Source organism: Saccopteryx bilineata, chromosome 1 (genome assembly GCF_036850765.1).
Source record: "Saccopteryx bilineata isolate mSacBil1 chromosome 1, mSacBil1_pri_phased_curated, whole genome shotgun sequence".
NCBI lineage: Eukaryota > Metazoa > Chordata > Mammalia > Chiroptera > Emballonuridae > Saccopteryx > Saccopteryx bilineata.
Window position 1 is genome coordinate 267,349,288 of NC_089490.1, and position 27,984 is coordinate 267,377,271.

A 27,984-nucleotide genomic window follows, 5' to 3' on the forward strand; every position below is an offset into this window, starting at 1 on the left:
TTCCCTCTCTGTCTCTCTCTTCCCCTCCTGCAGCCAAGGCTCCATTGGAGCAAAGATGGCCCGGGCACTGGGGATGGCTCTGTGGCCTCTGCCCCAGGTGCTAGAGTGGCTCTGGTCACAACATGGCGATGCCCAGGATGGGCAGAGCATTGCCCCCTGGTGGGCAGAGCGTCGCCCCTGGTGGGTGTGCCGGGTGGATCCCGGTCGGGCGCATGCGGGAGTCTGTCTGATTGTCTCTCCCTGTTTCCAGCTTCAGAAAAATGAAAATAAATAAATAAATAAAAAGAACCAACTGCATTTAATACTCACATACAACAAGAGGAAAAATAGTACCTTCAAGAAGCATTCCTAGAACAAAGAAAACAGGTGGCCTGGAGGACAGTACCACTGAGTCCATCTTCTTTATAAAGACACCACAAAAATTTCAAAGTCAGATAGTGCTACCTAAGACACAGACAAAATAAGCAGACATAGAAATGTGACCCAACAATGAATCAACAAGAGAAATCCTCAGAAAAAGAACTAAATGAGATGGACTTAATCAAACTACCAGATGCAGAGTTTAAAATAATGATTCTTAGGATGCTCAAGGATCTTAAAGTAACAGTGGATGGACATAATGAGCACCTAAATAAAGAGATAGCAAGCATCAAAAAGGACATTAAAATTATAAAAAAGAACCAGTCAGAAATGACAAATACAATATTAGAAATGAACACTGCACTTGAAGAGATCAACAGCAGACTGGATGAAGCAGAGCATTGAATCAGTGATTTAGAGGACAATATAAATTAAAAATGAAAGCAGAGCAGCCAAAAAAAAAAAAAAAAAAAGGCTTTGCAAGACTGAGGAAACTCTAAGAGAGCTCTGTGACAAAATGAAGAGAAACAATCATATGGGTTCCTGAAGAAGAAGAGAATGAACAAGGGATAGAGACCTGTTTGAATAAATCATAGCTGAAAAATATTTCCAAAATTGATGAAGGAAAAAGTCATACAAGTTCAAGAAGCACAGAGAGTTCCATTAAAGAGGAACCCAAGGAGGCCTACACCAAGACACATTGTAATTAAAGTGCCAAAGTTAAGAGACAAATAAAGAATGCTAAAGACTGCAAGAGAAAAGCAATTAATTACCTACAGAGGAGCCCCCATGAGGAGGACATCTGACTTCTCAACAGAAACATTTGAGGCCAGAGGAATTGGCAAGAAATATTTAAAGTGATGTAAAACAAGAACCTACAACCAAGACTTCTTTATTCAACAAGGCTATCATTTAAAATTGAAGGAGAAATAAAAAGCTTCCCAGACAAAAAAAGAACAACAACAATAGCAAACCCTTAAGGATTCATTACAAACCAGTACTGCAAGAAATGTTAAGGGGTCCGCTGTACAAAGAGCAAAGAAAAAAAAAATCTAGAGAAAGAGGATTGTCAATTTAAAGAATAAAATGGCGATAAGAATGGAGAGTGGGAGTAGACGGACGTACCAGCATCTACCTCCCAGAACCAAAGTGGATTACAAACTAATTTTATGAACTATCATCTGGAAAAACCAACTTTGGACTAAACTAAAAGGACTCTTCAACCAAGGAACGCTGAAGAAGCCACACAGAGACTGGTAGGACAAGCGGAAACGTGGAAACGCGGAGAGGGCTGCCCAGCTCCTCGGAGTGAATGGCAGCAGGGAGAGACTCGCGTGGCAGGAAGTGAGTTTAGCAGAGGGGAAAGGGTCCTGAGCCCCAGGAACAAAGCCCCAGCCTGAAGCCCCAGACCCCAGAAGAGGTGTAAGGACAGTATTTAGCTGGAAACAAGTCAGGATACTGTTTGTGAGAGAGTCTGATTTCTCAGACCCGGGATCCTTTTTAAAGGGACTGCGCAGAACATCTCTCTCAAAAACAATCACCTGGGGCTCCTGGGGATGGAGGGAGAGAGGAGAAAACCACAGTAACAGGAAGAGAGTGCAATCTAGGAGGCATAGGGAGAAACATTTTGGGAGATAGCCACCCTAACCCCTGGGACGAGTCACTCCCCAAAGCTGAAGTGAATATTTCCTCCGGAAACAGCAATACCAGCAAAGGGAAGCAGGAGAGCAGCCAAACAAGCTCCCCCGCAGCATTCAGAGCAGAGTCGCATAGAAGGAGGGAGCTTTCGAGTCTACAGTAGTGAGTCTTAGGGTCCGAGCTGCAGCGCCCCACCCACGCGGCTGAGGGCGCACCGGAGAGCAGGTGGAAGCGGGAGACAAAGGCGCAGTTCTGCTGGCAGGGGCGGAAGCCGGCTGGCCACCACTGGGCTCAGGTGTGAGCTCAATCTTGCCTGGCTCGGGAGAAGGGGACGTGCAAAAGCGGTCAAGCTCAGCTGCCAGCAGCCTGTAATCCAGCCTCCGGGAGAAGGGCGGGAACCCCGGAAAGGGTAGAAACCAGCCTCGGAGCAAGGGCAGAGGAGCACAGCCCTGCCCTGCCCTGCCCATGCAACCCAGGCTTGCAGTCTGACTTGGTAGCTGGCTCCTCCCACGGGAGTGGAGCCAAAAGCCCAGAAGAGGCGGAGTTCCGCTATGGAGCTGAGCTTGGACATGCAGCCCTGCCCGGCAGTAGAGCCAAGGCTAGCAGCTGTTCCTTGAGTGGGATCACCCTGCAAAGGCAGGGCGAAAGCTCGGAAACAGGCGGAGACCCGCAGCTGAGCAAAGGTGCTCGCCAGTGCCCTCAGGACCGAGCATAACGTCACACACAGGGGTGGGGCAAAGGCCAAGGCCACCAACCCTTGTGCACCCAAACACGTGATCACAGCCACTCCCGTGAAGAGAAAATGCGGAGGCAGAGAAATACAACACAAATAAACCAAGAGAAATCCCCAGAAAAGGACCTAAGTGAATCAGATATAACCAAATTACCAGATGCAGAGTTTAAAATAACGATTGTTAGGATGCTCAAAGATATTAGAACAACCATAGATGGCCACTACGAAAACCTAAATAAAGAGATAACAAATATAAAACAGGACATTGAAATAATAAAAAAGAATCAGACAGAAATGACAAATACAATATCTGAAATAAAGAATACAATGGAAGGAATTAAAAGCAGGATGGATGAAGCAGAGAATCGAATCAGTGAGTTAGAGGACACAATATATAAAGGCACGGAAGCAGAGCAGAAAAAAGAAAAGAGACTCAAAAAGTCTGAGGAAACTCTAAGAGAGCTCTGTGACAACATGAAGAGAAATAACATCCGCATCATAGGGGTTCCTGAAGAAGAAGAGAAAGAACAAGGGATAGAGACTTTGTTCAAGCATATTATAGCGGAAAACTCCCCCCAATTAAGGCAGGAAAACATTTCACATGTTCAGGAAGCACAGAGAACTCCATTAAGGAGAAACCCAAAGAAACCAACACCAAGACACATCATAATTAAATTACCAAAACTAAATGATAAAGAGAAAATATTAAAAGCTGCTAGAGAAAAAAAGACTATCACCTACAAAGGAGCCCCCATAAGGATGACTTCTGACTTCTCAACAGAAACACTTGAGGCCAGAAGGGAATGGCAAGAAATATTCAAAGTAATGCAGAACAAGAACGTACAACCAAGACTACTTTATCCAGCAAGGCTATCATTTAAAATTGAAGGAGAAATAAAAAGCTTTACAGACAAAGAAAAACTCAAGGATTTCACTGCACGCAAACCAAGGCTGCAAGAAATGCTAAGGGACCTGTTGTAAACAGATCAAAGGAAAAAAAGAATATAGCAAAAGAGAAAAACAGTTTTAAAGAAAAAAAAATGGCAATAAACAATTACATATCAGTAATAACCTTAAATGTTAATGGATTAAATGATCTGATCAAGAGACAGAGGGTAGCTGCATGGATAAGAAAACAGGACCCATACATATGCTGTCTACAAGAGACACACCTTAAATCAAAAGATGCACACAAACTGAAGATAAAAGGATGGAAAAAAAATATTTCATGCAAATGGAAATTAAAAAAAAGCTGGGGTAGCAATACTTATATCAAACAAAATGGACTTTAAAACAAAAACCATAGTTAGAGATAAAGAAGGTCACTACATAATGATAAAGGGAGCAATCCAAAAGGAAGATATAACCATTATAAATATCTACGCACCTAATATAGGAGCACCTAAATATATAAAGCAGACTTTGACAGACTTAAAGGGCAAGATCAACAGCAATACTATAATAGTAGGGGATTTCAATACCCCATTAACATCATTAGATAGATCCTCAAGAAAGAAAATTAACAAAGAAACAGCAGACTTAAAGGACATATTAGATCAACTCGATTTAATAGATATCTTCAGAACCTTTCACCCTAAAACAGCAGAATATACATTCTTTTCAAGCGCTCATGGTACATTCTCTAGAATAGACCACATGTTAGGGCACAAAAGCGGGCTCAACAAATTTAAGAAGATTGAAATCATATCGAGCACTTTCTCTGATCACAATGGCATTAAACTAGAAATCAACCACAATAGAAAAATTGAAAAACATTCAAACACTTGGAAACTAAATAGCACGTTATTAAACAATGAATGGGTTAACATTGAGATCAAAGAAGAAATTAAAAAATTCCTAGAAACAAACGATAATGACCATACATCAACTCAAAATTTATGGGACACAGCAAAGGCAGTCCTGAGAGGGAAGTTTATAGCATTACAGGCATACCTCAAGAAGCTAGAAAAAGCTCAAATAAACAACTTAACCCTGCATCTAAAAGAACTAGAAAAAGAACAGCAAGTAAAGCCCAGAGCTAGTAGAAGGAAGGAAATAATAAAGATCAGAGCAGAAATAAATAACATAGAGGCTAAAGAAACAATACAGAGGATCAATGAAACCAGGAGCTGGTTCTTTGAAAAGGTAAACAAGATCGATGAACCTTTAACAAGACTCACCAAGAAAAAAAGAGAGAGGACTCAAATAAATAAAATTAGAAACGAGAGTGGAGAAATAACTACTGACGCAACAGAAATACAAAATATTGTAAGAAAATACTACGAAGAACTGTACGCAAAAAAACTAGATAACCTAGATGAAATGGACAAATTCCTTGAATCATATAATCTTCCAAAAATCAATCTGGAAGAATCAGAAAACCTAAACAGATCAATTACAACAAATGAGATTGAAACAGCTATCAAAAAACTCCCAACAAAGAAAAGTCCTGGGCCTGATGGCTTCACAAGTGAATTCTACCAAATATTCAAAGAAGAACTAACTCCTATCCTTCTCAAGCTATTTCAAAAAATTCAAGAGGAAGGAAGACTTCCAAACTCCTTTTATGAGGCGAGCATAATTCTGATTCCAAAACCAGGCAAAGACAACACAAAAAAAGAAAATTATAGGCCAATATCCCTGATGAACTTAGATGCAAAAATCCTCAACAAAATATTAGCAAACCGGATCCAGCAATATATGGAAAAAATCATACACCATGATCAAGTAGGATTTATTCTTGGGAGGCAAGGCTGGTACAATATTCGCAAATCAATCAATGTGATTCATCACATAAACAAAAAAAAGGAGAAAAACCACATGATCATTTCAATAGATGCAGAAAAAGCATTTGATAAAGTCCAGCACCCATTCATGATCAAAACTCTCAGCAAAGTGGGAATACAGGGAACATACCTCAACATGATAAAGGCCATCTATGACAAACCCACAGCCAACATCATACTCAATGGGCAAAAATTAAAAGCAATCCCCTTAAGATCAGGAACAAGGCAGGGGTGCCCCCTTTCACCACTCTTATTCAACATAGTTCTGGAAGTCCTAGCCACAGCAATCAGACAAGAAAAAGAAATAAAAGGCATCCAAATTGGAAAAGAAGAAGTAAAACTATCATTATTTGCAGATGACATGATATTGTATATAGAAAACCCTAAAGTCTCAGTCAAAAAACGAGTAGACCTGATAAATGAATTTGGCAAGGTGGCAGGATATAAAATTAATACTCAGAAATCAGAGGCATTTTTATACACTAATAATGAACTGTCAGAAAGAGAAATCAGGGAATCAATCCCCTTTACCATTGCAACCAAAAAAATAAAATACCTAGGAATAAATCTAACCAAGGAGATTAAAGACTTGTACTCGGAAAATTATAAAACATTGATAAAAGAAATCAGGGAAGATACGAATAAGTGGAGGCATATACCGTGCTCATGGTTAGGAAGAATAAACATCATTAAAATGTCTATATTACCCAAAGCAATTTATAAATTCAATGCAATACTGATTAAAATACCAATGACTTACTTCAAAGACATAGAACACATATTCCAAAAATTTATATGGAACCAAAAAAGAACACGAATAGCCTCAGCAATCCTGAAAAGGAAGAAAAAAGTGGGAGGTATCACACTTCCAGATATCAAGTTATATTATAAGGCCATTGTACTCAAAACAGCATGGTACTGGCATAAGAACAGGCACATAGATCAATGGAACAGAACAGAGAACTCAGAAATAAACCCACAGCTCTATGGACAACTGATATTTGACAAAGGAGGTAAGACAATACAATGGAGTAAAGACAGCCTCTTCAACAAATGGTGTTGGGAAAACTGGACAGCTACCTGCAAAAAAATGAAACTAGACCACCAACTTACACCACTCACAAAAATAAACTCAAAATGGATAAAAGACTTGAATGTAAGCCGTGAAACCATAAGCATCTTAGAAGAAAACATAGGCAGTAAGCTCTCTGACATCTCTCGCAGCAATATATTTGCTGATTTGTCTCCACAGGCAAGTGAAATAAAAGACAGGATCAACAAGTGGGACTTTATCAAACTAAAAAGCTTCTGCACAGCTAAAGACAATAAGAACAGAATAAAAAGACAAACTACACAATGGGAGAATATATTTGACATAGCGTCTGATAAGGGGTTAATAACCAAAATTTATAAAGAACTTGTAAAACTTAATACCAGGAAGACAAACAATCCAATCCAAAAATGTGCAAAAGAAATGAATAGACATTTCTCCAAAGAGGACACACAGATGGCCAACAGGCATATGAAAAAATGTTCAACATCACTAATGATTAGAGAAATGCAAATTAAAACCATAATGAGATATCACCTCACACCAGTCAGAATGGCGCTCATCAATAAAACAACACAGAATAAGTGTTGGCGAGGATGTGGAGAAAAGGGAACACTCCTGCACTGCTGGTGGGAATACAGACTGGTGCAGCCACTGTGAAAAACAGTATGGAGATTCCTCAAGAAATTAAAAATGGAACTGACTTTTGACCCAGCTATACCACTGTTAGGAATATACCCCAAGAACACCATAGCACTGTTTGAAAAGAAGAAATGCACCCCCATATTTATGGCAGCATTGTTCACAATAGCAAAGATTTGGAAACAGCCCAAGTGTCCATCAGAGGACGAGTGGATTAAAAAGCTTAGGTATATATATACTATGGAATACTACTCAGCCATAAGAAATGATGACATAGGATCTTTTACAACAACATGGATGGTCCTTGATAACATTATACTGAGTGAAAGAAGTAAATCAGAAAAAACTAAGAACTATATGTTTCCATACATAGGTGGGACATAAAGATGAGACTCAGAGACATGAACAACAGTGTTGGGGTTACAGGGTGGGGGGAGGAGAGGGAGGGGGTTGGGGGAGGGGAGGGGCACAAAGATCATGGCTTTTCAGCTTTTGCCATATTCCCCCCTTAATCTATAGACAGACAGCAAATATTTACTTATGGTGTTCCCACTATAAAGACTGCTGTCTTAGGGACAAATGCTGAAACTATTTCAGCAGTTCCTCCTTCTTCAAAGACTTATATGTCAACATAGAGCTCCATGTTTCATAGGACATACTCAAGCTCACTCCATGCTCCCTGGAGCTTTAACACAAGGGAATGCCTCCCCCTTTTTTTAGTATTTTTTCTTTTATTTATTTATTTTTTGTATTTTTCTGAGGATGGGGATGGGGAGGCAGTCAGACAGACTCCTGCATGCGCCTGACTGGGATTAACCTGGCATGCCTACCAGGGGGGAATGCTCTGCCCATCTAGGGTGTTGCTTTGTTACAACTGGAGCCATTCTAGTGACTGGGGCAGAGGCCATGAGGCCATCCTTAGTGCCCAGGGTGGCTTTGCTCCGGTGGAGCCTTGGCTGTGGGCCAGAGGAGAGAGACAAAGAGGAAGGAGAGGGGAAGGGGTGGAGAGGTAGATGGGCACTTCTCCTGTGTGCTCTGGCCGGGAATCGAACCCCGGGAATCCTGCACACCAGGCCAATGACTCCGACGGGTCTACCATATCATGCTTTTTACTTAAAAAAAAATTTTACATTTCTTTTGAATGCTGATGAACAGGAGACACCAAATCTTTTTCGCCTGCAAACTACTACCTTCTTTATTAGATCTAGCTAATAACACTGTTCTGTCTTTATTCCAAATAGCTCCAGATATATGGAACAGATTTATATAGGCGGATGGGGATCCTCAAACGAGATCTTCTGAGAATGGTTTTTAAGATACCTAGAGGCAGAAAAAGACCAATAGAGATCAGGGGAACTACCAGCTTTTGGGATACACCCTTAAAGGCTCCAATGCCCCAAAGGGGTCTCATAGGATGCCATCTGGGCCCTGCTTCAATAGTGGAAAGGAAGGTCATTGAGCTAAAGCCTGCCAGGCTTACATGCCTCTGCTGTGAGGAAACAGGGACACTGGAAGGTGGGCTTCCCCCTCGCTCCTCTAAGGGAGGGTTCAGTCTCTTCCAGCCCTGCTCCAGCCACCTATGACCTAACCTTGCCCAGAAGGCTGGGGGTTGCCACTGAAGGCTGAAGGTGCCCAGGGCCGTCGGCCCCATCTACGACACTGTGGATGAGCCTAGGGTATTTCTTCCAAGAAGCAGGTAAACTGATCTCATTCGCACAAGGGCCAGTTAACTATGTTTTGCCTGAAGAGTCAGGTTTTTTATTCTTCCCTCACAGATCTCTGTTGTGGGTGTTGATAGTTCTGTTTTCTGCTGCTTTAATTAATATATAGTGTATCCTTTATCCCTCCTACCTCAATGCCCCACTCATATTTCAGGCTGGGACCTACTCCTAATTTAGAGCTCTCTTTCCCCCTTTTGCCAACTTGTATTATGAATTTACCTTTGCCACCCAGCTTAGTGTATCCCAAGGTTCTCTTTACCAGGCCACAGTCACAGAGCTCCAGGGAAAAGCAACCTGGTCTCAACTCTCCAGGCAGAGGAGAACAGAAGCTCCATATCCACACATGCTGCATATGGTTTTTTCCAGTCTACCTGAATCATTACCAGCTAGAAGCAGCGGTCATTGGGACTTGGACATGAGCTGCAAAATATAGAATGGTGACAACAATTCCAGTGCCATGTGGACTTTTCCTGTGGGGAACTTTCCTGGACTCCTGCTCCCTGTGACAGCTCCTAGCAGACTGAACTGTGGTTGGGTTGCATTTTTCAGGGATTTGGGTAATGAAAAGGGTCCCTACCCTGTTCATTGTAGCGAACTATTTTGTGAGTACTTTTGCACTCCATCGTCCTTTGCTACTGTTACTCTCCATCTTCTCCCCCTCTTTCTTTTTGTTGTTGTCACAGTTTAAATTTGGTTTTATTGTGTTCTTCTTGGAGCTTTTACTTGTGGCTCTGTTTTTTTTTTGTTCTTTGTATCTGATTGGAGAACCCCCTTTAGTAATTCCTGGAGTGGGGGTTTTCTGATGATAAATTCCCTCATCTTTTCTGTATCTGTGAATGTTTTTATTTCTCCTTCGTATTTGAAGGATAGCTTTGATGGGTATAGTATTCGTGGCTGAAAGTTCCTCTCTTTCAGGACTTTAAATATTGGGGTCCCCTCTCTTCTAGCTTGTAGAGTTTCTGCTGAGAAATCTGATGATAATCTAATGGGCCTTCCTTTATATGTTGTATTCTTCTTTTCCCTGGCTGCCTTGAGAATTTTTTCTTTGCTGTTTGTTTGTGTCAATTTCATTATGATATGCCTTGGAGTAGGTTTGTTGGGGTTAAGAAAACTCGGAGTTCTGTTTGCTTCTTGAACTTGAGGCTTTAGTTCTTTCCACAGGCTTGGGAAGTTCTCATCTATTATTTGTTTGAGTATGTTCTCCATTCCATTTTCTCTCTCTTCTCCCTCTGATATACCTATTATTCTTATGTTATTCTTTTTGATGGAGTCAGATAATTCTTGTAGGGCTATCTCATTTTTTTAAATTTTTGAGTCTCTTTCTTCTTCTCTCTGTTGTGCCTCAAGTTGCTTGTCTTCTATTTCACTAATCCTCTCTTCTATCTGACCTGTTCTATTAGCTAAGCTTGTTATTTCGTTTTTCAGCTCGTGAATTGAGTTTTTCATCTCTGTTTGATTTGTTTTTATAGTTTCAATTTCCTTGGACATATATTCTTTGTGTTCATTGAGTTGTTTTCTGAGCTCCCTAAATTGCCTTTCTGTGTTTTCTTGTATATCTCGGAGGATTTTTAGTATTTCTATCTTGAATTCTCTGTCATTTAGCTCCAAGGTTTCCAATATATTAAATTTTTTCTCCAAAGATTTTTCCTCATCTAGCTGTGTTACCTCTCTTTCTTTTGTATCCATGATATTCGATTTTCTCTTCCTTAATGGCATCTGAGGGTGGTTTTGTTGATAGTATTAATGAGATTTAATAAAGAATAAAAAGTTAAAAAAAATAACAATAAAAAAAATAAAAAATCGAAAAGAGTTGTTTTTTTTTAAAAAAATTAATAATGAAATAAAGAAAAATAAAATAAAAATTAAAAAAAAGGAAATTATTCCCCCCCTCCTTTTTTCCTCTCCTCTCCTCTCCCCTCTTTTTTGAGAAAATCTTGTGGTGGACTGTGAATTATAACAAACAATGCCTGTGATGGAGGACCTGAATTGGGGAAAAGTAATAAAGGGGCAAAAAAAAAAAAAAGGAAAGAAAAAAGAAAAAAAAAGAGCGTATGGACCCACAAAAAGCAAATAAGGAAAAAATTTGGGTCAAGAATGAAATGATTTGCTTTTAGGTGTTGGTTGTCTAAGAGTTATGATGAGAGGAATAAGAGGAAAACGGAAAAGTGGGGGGACAAATTAAAAAATTACTATTGTATTTAGTGGAACAAGAACTAGATAATATGGAGAGCCAGGGATGAGAGCACTGCTAGTGAGTTAAAAAGGTGAAGTAAAAACCCCCCAAAATGCCACAAACATAGGTTTGAGTCCCAGATAAGATAATTTGTTTGTTATTGAGGTTTGAATGAGAGGAGATGTAAAGGAGAAAAGAAGAAACTAATATAGAGGGAGAAAAGAAAGAGAGAGAAAAAAAGAGGTAACCACTAAAAGAAGAAAAAAGAAAGGAGAGAGAGAGAGAGAGTTAAGGGTTTTGGAGTGCAACCCTCATAGAGAAAAAGGAAGAGAAGAGAAAAGATAATGGGAGATGTAACACTTATGGGTAGTGTAGTTCAAGGAGAGGGGAGAGTAAGACCAGTAGAGAGTTAATCAGCCAAATTGGAGGAGGAAAAAAAAATCAAGAATGAAGATAAGAGAAACAAACAAATAAATATAATAAAATGGGATAGGTTATAAAGTCTGCAGATTATTCTTGATTTTGAGAGGTTATCTTCTTGCTTTTTCTTTTCTCTCCCTCTTCCTGGTCGTTGACTCTGTACTCCGGGTTCTGCCCCTTTGGCACGCTCAGGTAGAGGTTTGCAGTTGATAAGTCTCTATGGCAATGTCATGTATTGTGCTTTAGTCTCGTTGGCAGTCAAAGCTCAATAGCATTTATAGGCTCCGACAGTGAGAGAGTCCGTGTTCCTGGAGCCTTTCTCCTAGTCTTTCCTTCCTTAATTAGTAGCCTGATAATCCAGCTATGGGGTTGCTGCTGCCTCTGCCTGGATAGTAGGAGGCTCAAAGAGCTGGCAACTCCCCACTCTATTTCCACTCAGCACAGGGCTCTGGGTAAGGCTCAGTCAGTCAGAGCTGCTAGCATAATCAGGCGGGCTTTCTGCCCACTCAAAGACCTCTGGCTCTGCCACTCTGTCCGGTAACACAAGCGGGCACCCACTTCCGGGGCGCTTGGAGGAAACTCTCACTCACTGTCTGCGACCAGGATATCTGGCCAGCAGTCTCACGCTCTGAGTGAAACCCCCAACCGCAGGGAAAAGTTGTAGCGTTGGAATTGAGTCTCACTCCGTCCCCGTGCGTGGCTTTTGCAAGGCGCTGGGGTGGCTCGAGATTCCGCTTTGGCCCACACAAAGGCCCCTGACTCTGCCCCTCTGTGCGATAACACGGGCACGCACTGCCGAGGCACTCGGAGGAATCGCTCACTCCTTATCTGCGTGCGCAAACCAGGATATGAGGCCGGCCGCGGTTCCCTCTGAGTGAAACACCCTCCAGCACGGAAAATCTCTACCGTTGGAATTAGTTCTTGCTCCCTGCCGTGCGTGGCTTTCCCAGGAAGAAATTCTCGCCCACTAACTGCGCACCGACCAGGAGACCGGGTAAAATGGCCGCTCCGCTTGTCTTTCTTTGTTTGGGTTCGGCGCGAGTGTTAGCTTGTATTGCCCGGGTTGCCACAGGATCAGATTTTCCTTGGCTTGGATCTCTATGCCACAGCCTGGTTCGGCCATTTGTGCTGCGGCGGCCTGGATCTATTCACCCCCTTTGCCCGCCTCAGTTTCTATATTCACAGTTACCAGAGAAAGCCGCCCTGTTTAGGTTAGTGAGGAAGGAGGAGCATTTCTTACTCCCTATTTCCTTCGGGGTTTGGTTATATATTTAGCCAATTTTTCACTCAATCATACCTTTGGGTGTATTGTGAAACATCTGGAAGCTCCAAGTATAGGTTTTTCTGTTTCTGGTTGAAGATCTTGTTGAGTTTTGGGAAAGATTTATCGGTATCGCTTCCTACCCCGCCATTACTCTGACGTCATCTTATTTTTCAGGGATTTGGCATGGTGATGGGGCCAACTTGGACTTGGTGAACATGTTAAGGACACTACACTTTTAGGGATTCTTGCTGTATTGGCCAAGAGTTTGCTTAAAGGTTTTAATCACTGTAAAAAAAAAAATAGAGGACTGGATGAAGAAGATGGGGCACATATACACCATGGTATACTATTCAGCTAGGAGAAATGACGACATCAGATCACTTGCAGCAGAATGGTGGAGTCTTGGTAGCATTGTGTGGGGTGAAATGGGCGAATCAGAAAAAAACAGGAACTGCAGGATTCCATACATTGGTGGGACATAGAAGCGAGACTAAGAGGCATGGACGAGAGTGTGGTGGTTACGGGGGGGAGGGAGGGAAGGAGGGAGAGGGGGAGGGGGAGGGGTACAGTGAGAACTGGATGGAGGGTGGCAGAGGATGATCTCTCTTCAGGTGATGGGTATGCAACAGAACTAAATGACAAGATAACCTGGAAATGTTTTCTTTGAATGTATGTACCCTGATTTATTGATGTCACCCCATTAAAATAAAAATTTATTTTTTTAAAAAAGAATAAAATGGCAATAAATAAATATATATCAATAATATCCTTAAATGTAAATAAATGAAATGCTCCAATCAAAAGACATAGGGTAGCTGTATGGATAAGAAAACAGGACTTGTACATATGTTGTCTACAAGAGACCCACCTCAGAACAAAAGATACACATAGACTAAAAGTGAAGGGATGAAAAAAAGTATTTCATGCAAATGGAAATGAAAAAAAAGCTGTGGTAGCAATACTTATATCTGACAAAATAGACTTTAAAACAAAAGCAATAGTAAGGGATAAAGAAGGTCACTACATAACGATAAAGGGAGCAATCCACCAGGAGGATATAATCATTGTAAATATTTATGCACCTAATATAGGAGCACCTAAATATATAAAGTAGGTTTTGATGGACATAAAGGGTGAGGTCAACAGCAATATTATAATAATAGGAGACTTTTATACCCCACTAACATGAATGGATAGATCCTCCAGACAGAAAATTAACAAAGAAACAATGGCCTTAAATGACACATTAGATCAACTGGATTTAATAGATATCTTCAGAACATATGACCCCAAAGCAGCAGAATATACATTCTTTTCAAGTGCTCATGGTACATTCTCTAGGATAGACCTCATGTTAACACAAAATGAATCTCAATAAATTTAAGAAGACTGAAATCATATCAGGCATCTTCTCTATTCACAATGGTGTGAAACTAGAAATCAACTACAATAGATAAACTGAAAAACATTCAAACACTTGGAAACTAAATAACATGTTATTAAATAATGAATGGGTTACAATGAGATCAAGGAAGAAATCAAATATTTCCTTGAAACAAATGAAAATGAACATACAACAACTAAAAATTTATGAGACACAGCAAAAGCAGTCCTGAGAAGAAAGTTCATAGCATTACAAGCATCCTTTAAGAATCAAGAAAAACTCAAATAAACAACTTAACCCTGCATCTAAAAGAACTAAAAAAAAAAACAGTAAATAAAACCCAGAGGAAGTAGCAGAAAGGAAATAATAAAGATCAGAGCAGAAATAAATGACATAGAGGCTAAAAAATAATACAAAAGATCAATGAAACCAAAAGCTGGTTTTTTGAAAAAGTAGACAAGATGGATAAACCTTTAACCAGACTCATCAAGAAAAAAAAAGAGAGGACTCAAGTAAATAAAATTAGAAATGAAAATGAAGAAGTAACAACTGACACCGCAGAAATACAAAGGATTGTAAGAAAATACTATAAAGATCTATATGCCAAAAAATTGGACAACCTAGGTGAAGTGGATAAATTCCTAGAAACATACAATCTTCCAAAACTCAATTTGGAAGAATCAGAAAACCTAAATAGACCAATTACAACAAATGAAATGGAAACAGTTATCAAAAAACTCCCAACAAACAAAAGCCCTGGACTGGATGGCTTCACGGGCGAATTTTACCAAATATTCAAAGAAGAGCTAACACCTATGCTTCTCAAGTTATTTTAAAAAATTCAAGAGGAGGGAAGACTTCCAAGCTCCTTTTATGAGACAAGCATTATTCTCATTCCAAAACTAGGTAGAGACACTACAAAGAAAGAAAACTATAGGCCAATATCCCTGATAAACTTAGATGCTAAAATTCTCAACAAGATATTATCAAACCAAATTCAGTAATACATTAAAAAACTCATACATCATGATCAAGTGGGATTTATTCTGGGGAGGCAAGGCTGGTACAATATTTGCAAATCAATCAATGTGATTCATCACATAAACAAAAGGAAGGATAAAAAACACATGATTATATCAATAGATGCAGAAAAAACATTTGATAAAATCCAGCTCCCATTTATGATCAAAACACTTAGCAAAATGAGAATACAGGGAACATGCGTCAACATAATAAAGGCCATCTATGACAACTGACAGCCAACATCATACTCAATGGACAAAAATTGAAAGCAATCCCTTTGAGATCAAGAACAAAGCATGGGTGCCCCCTTTCAATACTCTTATTCAAAATAGTTCTGGAAATTCTAGCCACAGCAATCAGATAAGAAGAAATAAAAGGCATCCAAATTGGAAAAGAAGAAGTAAAACTATCATTATTTGCTGATGACATGATGCTGTACATAGAAAACCCTAAAGTCTCAGTCAAAAAACTAGTAGACCTGATAAATGAATTCAGCAAGGTGGCATATTAAAATTAATATTCAGAAATCAGTGGCATTTTTATACACCTACAATAAACTATCTGAAAGATAAATTAAGGAAACAATCCCCTTCACTATTGCAACAACAACAAAAAAAGTACCTAGGAGTAAATTTAACCAAGAAAGTAAAAGACTTGTACTCGAAAAATTATGAGACAGTGAAAAAAGAAATCAAAGAAGATACAAACAAGTAAAAGCATATACTGTGTTCATGGATAGAAAGAATAAACATCATTAAAATGTCTATATTACCCAAAGCAATCTATAGATTTAATGCAATTCCTATTCAAATACCAATGGAATACTTCAAAGATATAGAACAAATATTCCAAAAATTGATATGGAACCAAAAAGAACATGAATAGCCTCAGCAATCTTGAAAATGAAGAATAAAGTGGGAGATATCACACTTCCTTATATCAAGGTATGCTACAAGGCTATAGTAATCAAAACAGCTTGGTATTGGCATAAGAATGGGCATACAGATCAATGGAACAGAACAGAGAACCCAGAAATAAACCCACGTTTTTATGGCCAATTGATATTTGACAAAGGAGGTAAGAACCTACAGTGAAGTAAAGACAGTCTCTTTAATAAATGGTGTTGGGAAAATTGGACAAGTACATGAAAAAAAATGAAACAATACCACTAACCTACACCATTCACAAAAAATAAACTGAAAATGGATAAAGACTAAGTGTAAGTTGTGAAACCATAGACATCTTGGAAGAAAACATAGACAGTAAACTGTTGTAGCAAAATTTTTGCCAATTTGTCTCCACAGGCAAGTGAAATAAAGGACAAAATAAACAAGTGGGGCTATATGAAACTAAAAAGCTTTTGTTCAGCAAAAGAACAAAATAAATAGACAACCCACACAATGGGAGAACACATTCACCAACATGTCTGATAAGGGGTTAATAGCTAAAATTTATAAAAAACTTTTAAAACTTAACACCAGGACAGTAAACAATCCAATTAGGAAATGGGTAAATGAACTGAATAGGCACTTCTCCAAAGAGGACATACAGATGGCCAATAGGCATATGAAAAATGTTCAACATCATCAGAGAAATGCAAATCAAAACCACAATGAGATGCCACCTTACACTTGTCAGAATGGTGCTCATCAACAAATCAACACACAATAAGTGCTGGCGAGGGTGTGGAGAAAAGGGCATCCTCCTGCACTGCTGGTGGAATGCAGACTTGTGCAGCCACTGTGGAAAACAGTATGGAGATTCCTCAAAAAAATTAAAAATGGAACTGCCTTTTGACCCAGCTATACCACTTTTAGGAATATATTCTAAGAATACCAAATCACTGATTCAAAAGAAGTTATACATTCTCATATTTATGGCAGCATTGTTTACAATAGCCAAGATCTAGAAACAGCACAAGTGTCCGTCAGTGGATGAGTGTATTAAAAAGCAGTGGTACATATACACAATGGAATACTATGGGGCCGTGAAAAAGAAGAAAATCTTACCTTTTGCGATGGCATGGATGGACCTGGAGATTATTATTCTAAGTGAAATAAGCCAGGCAGAAAAAGACAAATACCGTATGATCTAACTTATATGTGGAATCTAATGAACAAAATGAACTGAGAAACAGAATCAAGGCAGAGGCAAGTCACAGGGAGCAGAGGGTCAGCTGTCAGAGGGAAGGGTGATGAGGGGATGTGATCAGAAAAGGTGAAGGGTTAGTGAAATTATATATACATAACACAGAGATATAGATAACAGGACAGCAAATCCCAAAGGGAAAGGGGGAGGGAGTTAGGAGGACCAGGATAAAGGGGTGGTAATGGGGACAAAAGGGTGGGGGTGAGAGAGTTATACTGAATGGGATACTTGAATGCATGTTTGCACAATAAATTAAAATTAATAAAAAATTTTAAAAAGAAATAAATATACCTAAAATGTCAACAACAAAAAAAGAAAAAAAGAAATATTGGCTCTTCTTGGGTCTCAAAACTGCTGACTTCCAGGGCGAAACCACACCATTGGCTTCTCCAGTTCTCAAGCCTTCAGACTTAGAGTAGAAGTTAAACAACATCATCTCTCATGAGTCTCCAGCTTGTCAACTGCAGATTTTGGGACTTCTCATCCTCCATAATCCTATGAGCCAATGCCTTACAATAAACAAATATATATACATACATGTATATATATCCTTGTTGTTCTCTCTTTGGAGAACCCTGACTAATACAAAAGCTAACCAAAAATAGAAGAATTCAGGATTTATTATGGGCTGATAATAATGAAGAAGAGGAAAGGGTGTCAAATCCACAGAAGCAGCCAGTGGTCATCACTACCATCCTCGAAATAAGCCAATAATAAAAGAAACAGCCTACAGATACCCAACACTGCTACAATAGTAGCTTGTTCCCTGGAATCATCTGATGAAATTCAGTAGTTAAAGAAAGTATATTCTGCACATGTTTCCAGTGTCCTGAGGCTTTAGAATCTGAAATGAGTCCTGTATAGATGCCATAAACTTCTTGTAATTAAAAACATGCTAAATGTTAGTTGCATTAATGCTAAGAAAATACAAATATTGAATACATCATCTAAAGCCATCGAGAGTCAGTATCTCTTAAGACACATTAAAAGTATAACTCCATTCTTGATGAACCCAAGTCTCCATCTCTTTGACTAGTGGAAGACCCTTTTGAAAAGTCCTCCTCCTAAAATATTTCTGAGAACTCCAAGCCTGTGCCTGTGCTCGCACGCGCACGTGTGTGTGTGCATGCGCACTATCCAGCCCAGGCACATATGTTCACAGAACTTATATTTGCTTATGATTCTGTGAGCAGGCAGTTGGGCGGGGCTCAGCTGGGATGACTCTTAAGGCACACATGTTCACAGAGAAGCCACTCTGAGGCTGTGTGCTCTTTGCCTCACTCCTCTTAATGATACCAGGCAAGCCTCAAAGGCTTGGGGGTCAGAATTGCATTACATCTCATTCAAATGCAGAAGGAAAACACACCTACTTTCCTAGCATTTTGGGGCTCCCAAATGTGATTGCTTGGTTCCCAAAACATTAATTCTCAAGTGTTCTTCTCTTCCTAATGCCCAGGCTGGCCTGGGATCATCTTCAGTACTAGAAGCTGCACGTGCCAGGACCCAAGACCTCATCTCACAGTTAGATCCTGCTGTTGAGTCTGCTGTGCCATACCTGCCCTCTCTTTTCCCGTTGTCCTTATTCATCAAGGGACCCCATCACCCTCTACTCCTTATAGTTCCCACCAGGCCCCCCCAGTTCACTTTTTATATGTGTATCTCTGAATCTTCATTATGAACTCAGTTTAGTCTAACTAAAGTCCAAGAGCCTCCTCAACCTCTGTGAAAATCAGTGGCAATGAATATTATAGATGCCTACAATGCACATACCTGTAGCTCCAATTCCCACTCAGCCATGGACTAGTATACAACAAACTCTTCTCCAAATGCAGTTTGCTTTTTATAATAAAGTATTCTTTTGGAAGAATATGGATTATATTCCAGAACTGAAAAGACACCTGGACTATCAGGTTCAGAAAGGGCAGAAACCCACACAATACTGAGGCTCCAAAGATGATGATTGCACAGTCTCTATAGCATGCCAATAGGGGGATAAGTCCATTGTAGCCATTTCAAATTTATCTCTCTTTTCTGCATTGTGAAATATTTCAAACATAAAAACCGAGTGCAGTAAATAATGTAATAAACTAAACAACTGTGTCTACATACACAATGGGAGCTCCCATGCAGTACATTGGATTCTTTGTGGCTCCTCCCATTAAGAACCTATTTCTCCATCCCTTGACTCTGGGTTGGTCCCATGACTTGTTTGGACAATAGGATGTGATGGAAGTGACGTTATATGACTTTTATGCCTTGGTCATAAGAGAGAAGCCCCACAGCTACCTCTGTTACCCTTTGGGAATTCTGCCACTTTGTGAACAAACCCAAGCTGGCCTCCATGAGGATGAGAGAAATTTCACGGAGAAAGAGAGAGAGAGAGGCTGAGGCATCCAGGCTGAGACCCCAGACCTGTAAATGAAGACATCAGGGTCCAAGGCCTAGCTCACTAACCAGCTAACCAAAGGCAGATGAGTAAGCACAGCTGACATCAAGCAGAGCAGAGAAGAGTCATCCCAGCTGAGCCCCCCCCCCAACTGCCAGCTCACAAAATCATAAGCAAATATATAGCTGTGGCTATAGAGCCACTAAGTTTTGGGATAGGCTCTTATACACAAGCCAAGACACCTTGAGGAACCCTCCTCAATCTCATTCTCTTTATTCCTCCCTGCCAAAAGGTAAACAGTAACATTTCGATGCATGCTTTCAGAATGTTACTACATATTTGTATTTCCTTTAAAAAATATATAGTATTGTTTTGTGGTGTTTTTAATCATATATGAATGGTATTGAACTCTTCATTATTTTATGACTTGCTTTTTTGTGCAAAGTTATTATATTGAGATTTACACAGATCTATTTTGTTAGCTTTGGTTCATTCAATTTCATTACTATGTAGTATTCCATTACCTAAATAAACTATAATATATTATTTATCCCTCCCTCCCTCTCTCCCTCCCTCCCTCTCTCCCTCCCTCCCTCTCTTCCTTCCTTTTCCCTCTTAGATAAATATGATGCTTTAACATTCAACATTTATTCCATCCTCCCTCTGGCATGCCTTTCTGTATACAGAACTTCATTTCCAAGATTTCCTTGGAGAGCATGATTTAGGCCTAGCCAACCAGGTGTACTTACACACGCTCTGGCAGAAGAACTGAGGCAATGGCTGGGGTTTTGCAGTTTCCACTGTTTCTGCTGCCCAGCAGAGCCACGGAGGAGTCTGGTTTTCTGTGGAAGTGACAGAGACTCCAGGGCCCGAGCCTTGGCTGGCAGGTACTGAGACCCAGGGCATGAGGCCTCTTTCCTGCTGGTGCAGATCATAGCCGGTACACATGGTTCCGGCAGCAGCAGCTGCAGCAGGGTCCGGGCTAGGGCAGTTTCCAATGCATCTCTCTGATGATAGAACTGGAGCCAGCAGTTTGCTGACCTTAGAAAAGGCTGCAGTCCCCTTGGTGACCGTGCTCTGCAGTGCGATGCTCCTCCTTGACTGGAGGTTGTTCACAGTTTTCAGTGTATGTCACTCCACTCAAGATTCCAGGTACATTTGTGGGTCCCTGGGCTTCCTGCTTTTGCCTGGACTTCGCTGGACTGCTCAGCTTCAAGCTGCTGGGATGGCAAGTTGGGCTCCTCTCTGGTCTGCACATGCTCATTCAAGGGGCGGGCCTACGAGGGTAGCAGCTACCCAGGGAGAAGCTCTTCATGGCTATGGTAGAAGGACAAAAACACCATTTCTTTAATTTAAAATATTTTTAAAATTTTGAAACAATCTCAAACATAGAAAAGACAAAAATACAGGCCTAGGAACTGCTTTCGTCCTGAACCATTTGAGGGTAAGTAGCCAAACTTACTCTCATGACATCACCCCACCCCCAACTTTGTAATGTATATTTCCACAAACAAGGACATTCTCTTAGGTAAACAGAATACACCCATCAAAATCAGGAAATTCACATCGATTCATTATATCCTTTAATTATCTTTTAATCCCTAGAGCCCCATTCAAGTTTAGCCAGTTGTCCCCATAACGTCCCTTTTTAGCAAACTGATCCAGTTTGGACACAGTTGTTACATGTAGATGTCTCTTTCAAGTCTGGAACAATTCCTTAGTGTTTCCTTAACTTCCACGAAGCACTTGAAGACTTTGACATGTTAAGAATTATAAACAGGTTATTCTTCAAAATGTCCCTCCTTTTGAGTCTCTCTGATGTTTTCTGGTGATTAGATTGAGCTTAAGCATCTCTAGCAAGAGTATCATGAAAGTGGTGCCCTGTTCCCTTCATTGCCACCTAATTTGACCTGCTGCTAAAGATGTTCCCTTGGATTGCTTAAATATAGCGGTGTCAGCCAGGCTTTTCTTTGTAGTTACTCTTTGTTCCTTTGCAGTTAGTAAGCATTTTGTGGGAGGTACTATCAAATTATGTAAATATCCTATTCCTCATCAAGCTTTCTATCAACTAAGCTATCTATTTATTTGTACAGACACATGACCTGCTTTACTTTATGGGCATAATTTTTTATTAGCATTGTGTTCATTTCAACTTGTCACCATTTTGGTCAATGGCTTCCGTGTCCTTTTGACATGCCCCCTAAGGGCACATCCTTGCTTTCTGGCACAACAGATGCTGGTTTCATCCTGTTCTTCCCAGCCCCCAGCCCTGCAACCAGCCATTTCTCCTGGTTTCTTTCAGTAAAGAATGCTATTTAAAAGCCAAGTTTGTGCTAGATGTGTGTGTTCACTGCTATTGAAATGTTGCTGTTTCCAGGCCTTTTTAGGCTCCTCAGTAGACAGAGCTAGAGAAATGTGTGTGTGTGTGTGTGTGTGTGTGTGTGTGTGTGTGTGTGTGTGTTATAACACACATAGACACTTGTATCTGTTTGTTTTTATGTTGAAATCCATGAAGTTATACCAATATCTTCAATTCCAATCCAAAACCACAGAGTTCATTCTAAATATCTCCCTTTTTATGTAACTTCCTTTTCCAGCAGGAATTCAGCCCCCTTAGTCTTTGTTTATTTACTTATTTGATCAACCTCCCTGTGTGTAAGAAATCTTTCATCCCATCCCTGTCCCACCTCATGGCAGATGTCCTCCTCACCCTCCTCACCCTGCTCAGCTCTGACACCCCTGCAAGGCTCCCACCAGTGCAAGAAAACCCTCCTGTCAACCTCCCAAGCCCCCAGGCCATGCTGGCTACTCTCCCATCTGCACAGATAGCCTCCTCACCCACGTTTGTTCTTGTGTCAACACCTTCCTCACTCACCCCGCTTAGACTCTTAACTCTCTGCTCCATTCCCTGCTCTATTCCCTCCTCCTCGCCCTCTCATCCCCGCCATGTCCTGTCACCCTCCTCACCCTGCTCAGGATGTGGGTGATGGGAGAAAAAAGGAAAGGGTAAGGGAGGGGAAGGAAGAAAGAGTAAAGGTACCATGTTTCTAATACCACCTCCTTCTCGCTCCTTGGAAACGTAAATGATCTCCTTTCTCCTCTGTACATGGATGAGCTTGTGTCCTGTTTCTCTCTTGCTGCATTCTTCCTTCACATGACTCCTGGCCTAAATCCATCTTCCCTCAAACTTCTTTTCACCTAAGTCTCCCATTCCTGATCCATTTTATGCAGAATTCTACAGAGGGACCTCTTGAGTCACCTCCACTGTGCTCTGCCTTCTGCCTCTAAACCCTCTTGAACCTGCTCATCACCACTCCAGTAGCTTCCCTATAGACTTTCCTTCCTCTGTTTGATATTTTAGATAATCGGCTTTGTTTCCTGGGATTGCACTCCCGCTGGGTCTCACCCTGTTGATGATCCTCTCTCTCTCCCTCCCTCTCTGTCTCTTCTGCTAGCAGCTCATCTCTGCTCCACATGGTGGCTGTTCCCCAGGGACCCGTCACTGGGCTTCTCTTTTTAATCTACATTTGCTCCATGTGAAGTTTTATTTTGTCAGTTCCTTCTCTCATTTCTAGGTGGATGACTCCCAAATTGACAGAAGTTTAACCTCTCTCCTGCGCTGTAGCGCATTTCCCCGTGGTTACCATGAGATATTTCAAGCTGTCCAGGTACCTCAAATTCCAAAACTTATTCAGGGCCTCAAATGACTAGGCTTGTGCTGGAAGCATCAATACGTATATTAATAAAGCTTAGTTTGTGCAAAGATGAGTTCTATCCTAGCTGAAAAGTAAATCATCTTTAATACTTTTATAACTCCCAGTCTCTAACCCATCTTTCCTATCACAGTTGTATCTAGCTTTCTAATACATTATTCTGATCATATCCTTACCTAGAAGATTCTAATGTCTTCCCATTGTTCATGATAAAAATCTGTAGTTCTTCCAGCATATTGCCACTCCTTGCCCTTCCTCTTTCCAGCCAAAAGAGATTTTATTTTATATCTCTGTGCCATGGTTCGTGCTCTTCCCTCATAGAGAAATGTTCTTCCTCTCTTTCCAACCTATTAAAATCTTACTCTTTTTTTTTTAGGGCTAAACTTCTATGTCCCCTCAACTCTCTCTTTTCTGCGTCTAACAGAATGACACATGAGATTTCCTTACTCTTTGAATTTTGTTTATATTTCTTATATGGCAAAGATCCTAACTTACTTTTAGCTGTGGTTAGCAATACCTCTGTTTCTCTGAGCAACTGGAAGGCAGGGACTGGACCTTATCCAGGTCGGTTCCCCTCTAGAACACTTATTTCCAAACACGCTTGGTTCACAGTGCTCTTAATGTGTCGGCATGTTTCACGGTGCCCATAGGCAAAAAGAAATACCACTAGCTCCATTTATTAAGTAGTTAGACCCCTCCAAAACAATACATATTTATGTCCTAACAACTCAGTCTTTTGAAAAAAAAACATAAATTGAAAAGAAAATAATATTTTTATTTCAATCTTAAACCTTGATTACTTACTAATGGTCTGTGTGCTTGTTGGGCATTGCACAGCCTCTTAAATCTTAGAATCCAATTGGAAGCACAGTCATTTCTTGCTCCCCATTGATTTTCATGCAGGACTTATTTTTCATCACAGCAACTGCCCAAACCCAGCTCCACATAGATATGATGTCTTTGAAGAAGATGCAGTGTGATCCAGCATTGAACCTGTGAACTACCTTGGGCTAGTAGTTCTTTTGCTGCCTGATGCATGTCACTGTGTTTTTCTCAAAAACAGAAGATATCTTGCTTGTCTTGAGTTTGCTTTCCCACCTCAGAGCATCTCAGCAGAGGCACAGCAGCTCCAGGGCCGGGCACAATATTTGCTGCACATGGAACCTTGGCAGATTGAACTAGGTTCTGCTTTGTATATATAGATCATTAGATAGAGATTTACCTCACATCTCAGGTCGACAAAGAGCTTTTATAAAGAAAACAAATGTCTTTAAAGACTATGTGGGATTGGCCCGGCTGGTTGGCTCAGTGGTAGAGCGCCGGCCTGGCGTGCAGGAGTCCTGGGTTCAATTCCCAACCAGGGCACACAGGAGAAGCACCCATCTGCTTCTCCACCCCTCCCCCTCTCCTTCCTCTCTGTCTCTCTCTTCTCTTCCTGCAGCCAAGGCTCCATTGGAGCAAAAGTTGGCCTGGGCACTGAGGATGGCTCTGTGACCTCTGCCTCAGGTGCTAGAATGGCTCTGGTTGCAACAGAACAACGCCCCAGATGGGCAGAGCATCCCCCCCACCATGGGCATGCTGGGTGGATCCCAGTCAGGCGCATGTGGGAGTTTGTCTGACTGCCTCCCCGTTTCCAACTTCAGAAAAATATAAAAAAATAAAAAAGACTACAAGTAACACACTAGAATGATAAATCCTTAAGAGCCAGCTTTGCATTCATCTAGCAGCTGCAAATAAAAACTGAGTGTCGACCTTCAAGAGTGAAATGGTTAGCAGAGGATGTTCTCCTGAAGTCCATTCATGCAATATTCTTTATTTCTTTGAAGTTGTAGGATCTCCCGAGGACAGTGTATAAAGTTTTCAACAGATTCTCAAAGGGATCTGTGACCAAAATGGTAACATTTTATCTATAACAGTAAACTAAATACAGTTTAAAAATCAGCCATGATGTGTTACTACTAACCTTAATGATGATATGCTGTCAAAATTGATCTTGTTGATACAAAACAGTTTAAATATTTTCCAGAATTGACCATTTATCAATGTTGGAATTAGACAGAGGATTCACTATCTTCTTATTTTATTATTCTTTTATTTATTTCTCTCGCTTTATGAAAATGCCTATCCTTGGGAGAAATAATTTAGAAATTTTGGTTAAGTCAGTTCCAAAATGAACAAAGTTGTTTTTGTCTTCTTTTGTTTGTTTGGTAGGAGATCTTAATTTTCCTGATAGGCTAAACAAAAATTTCACTTGGAAGATAACATTTTCCAAAACACATATCCTTCCTTGGTAATGTATCGTCTCTATAAGAGTTCCTGGCTAAATTGATGGCATTTAATATCTCTTGCTTGAATAGATCTTCTAAGAGACAAAACCTTAATATGAAAAACAAGTCAAATGCTGAAGCTGTTACTACATGGTCTCAAACCCCTGGATTAAAAACAAAACAAACAAACAAAACACTTGTAATTTATTGGGCTGTTATAAACTATTACAGTGTTTGGCATTGTGTAGACCTAATAGCTAAATAAATGCCTCAGTATACTCAACAATAACAGAACAATAATGGAACCATAATGTTCTGAACAATAACATTCTTGTCTTTCTATCCAGCTCAACACATGTCCTGACTTCTCACCACTTCTGGCTTCTCCAGCTCAGAGTAAAACTAAATTACTATAAGTTTCTAATCTTTAAAAGAAAATCTAAAACCTCACTCTTCTTCTGTCCCTCCCCAATTCCACAGAATACTTTTAAAGGAACTACCTCATTTTCAGCCGCAAATTTGGAATTATCCTCCTTTCCCTCATGCCAATACTTTCAGTAGACAAACCTATAACCAGCTCTTCACCGGAAACTTAGACAGCAAAGAGCTTACTTTTGTTCCATATTTGAAAAGTTAACTTCTTTTCCCCATCCTACTGCCCACTCTAGTTCAAACTCTTATTTCCTATTGTTTGTACAATTATAATAAACTCTCCTGAACAATCTTCCTATCTCTGTTTTCTGCCTACTCCAATCCACCTAATGAACTTTCTAGCTTGTTCTTAACATTGGGTAGCTCAATTAGTTAGTTTTATTTTTCTAAATCCCACTGTGGCTCCCCATTGCTTAAGAAGGCTTCCACAATAGGCCAGAACTTACTTATAGCCTTACCCTCTCCCACTCCCTTGCAACTCATTCAAATTTTATTATCTGTTCCTGAGCCTATATTCCTAAATTTCAATTTTAACCTTTCATAGCACTGTGATACTAAATATTATCATTTTTATGTATTTATCTTACTTTTTAATTCCCTTGTAATTTTATTTCATATAGTAAAATTTATTTATTCACTCGCTAACAATGTATTGTTTACCCACTAATTGGCAGGCATTTCCTGGGAACAGGGGTGCAAAATGAACAAGATGGTTCTTCTAAACCCTGTACATAGTTAGTGCTCAAAGAGTATTTGTTGAATTAAGTTTCTAATAGTTTCAATCAGATATATGTATGTAAAGAAAAATTTTAAGTTGAATTGAACCCTACTTTTACATTATTTCATACTTATTTTAATTTTGCCAGTCTTATCTCTCCAAAAAGAGAGGGGCCTGTCTTATCAATCCTTTGTATTCCCAGGTCATACTCTATAGGTACACCTGCAGTGGCTCTTCAAACAAATCCATTTTGGTCAAATGGCCGAATGCTCCATTTCCTTCCATATATGTGATGTAATGTTACCTTAGCCCACCGTGTACAATCAGCAATTGTGATGACTTTGCAAGGTGGTAAAATTTAAGTTGGTTGTGCTTGCTTATGCAGGCAGAGACTTTGCTGGCATTTAATCTTCATTTTGCCAGTTGGATTTTTTTGAAGCCAAAATAATATTTAAAGTGAGGTAACTTGTCACCTCACTCTTTAAGTGACTTAAATATTTGTTTAGTTTTCGTTGTTTTCTCAAGACATCCAAATATTGGACAAAGACACATCTAAATGTCAGAAATAATTCTAAAATACTTGTATACATATTGAATAGTTTTTAGTATTAACTTAGATTTTTTTCATAAGATTTCATCAAATGATTGTACATAGAGATGAGTAGGTATAAATATTTTAAATTGAGATTCTATATTGAATTCCACCACTCTTACTGAGTAGCTAACATATAAAAATGTTAGTCTCAATATAAAAATACTGCCCTTGTGAAGGTCACATATAAATGCATCAATCAGGTATTTTGTTTGTGTATTATTATGAATATATTCAGGCAAATGTGAAATTCAACTGTCTGAAAGCCAAAAAAAAAAATTTTGCAAACTTTTGATGACTGGCACATAGTAGGCACTCAATAAATATTAGTTACCTTTCTCCTTGTGGTTGAGAATAGAATTCATCAATTATTTATAAAGGAGTGGAGTGAATGGGACATTTTGTGTGTGTGTGTGTGTGTGTGTGTGTGTGTGTGTGTGTGTGTGTGTGTGTGAGACAGAGACAGAGAGAGAGACAGAGAGAGGGACAGATAGGGACAGACAGGAAGGAGAGAGATGAGAAGCATCAATTCC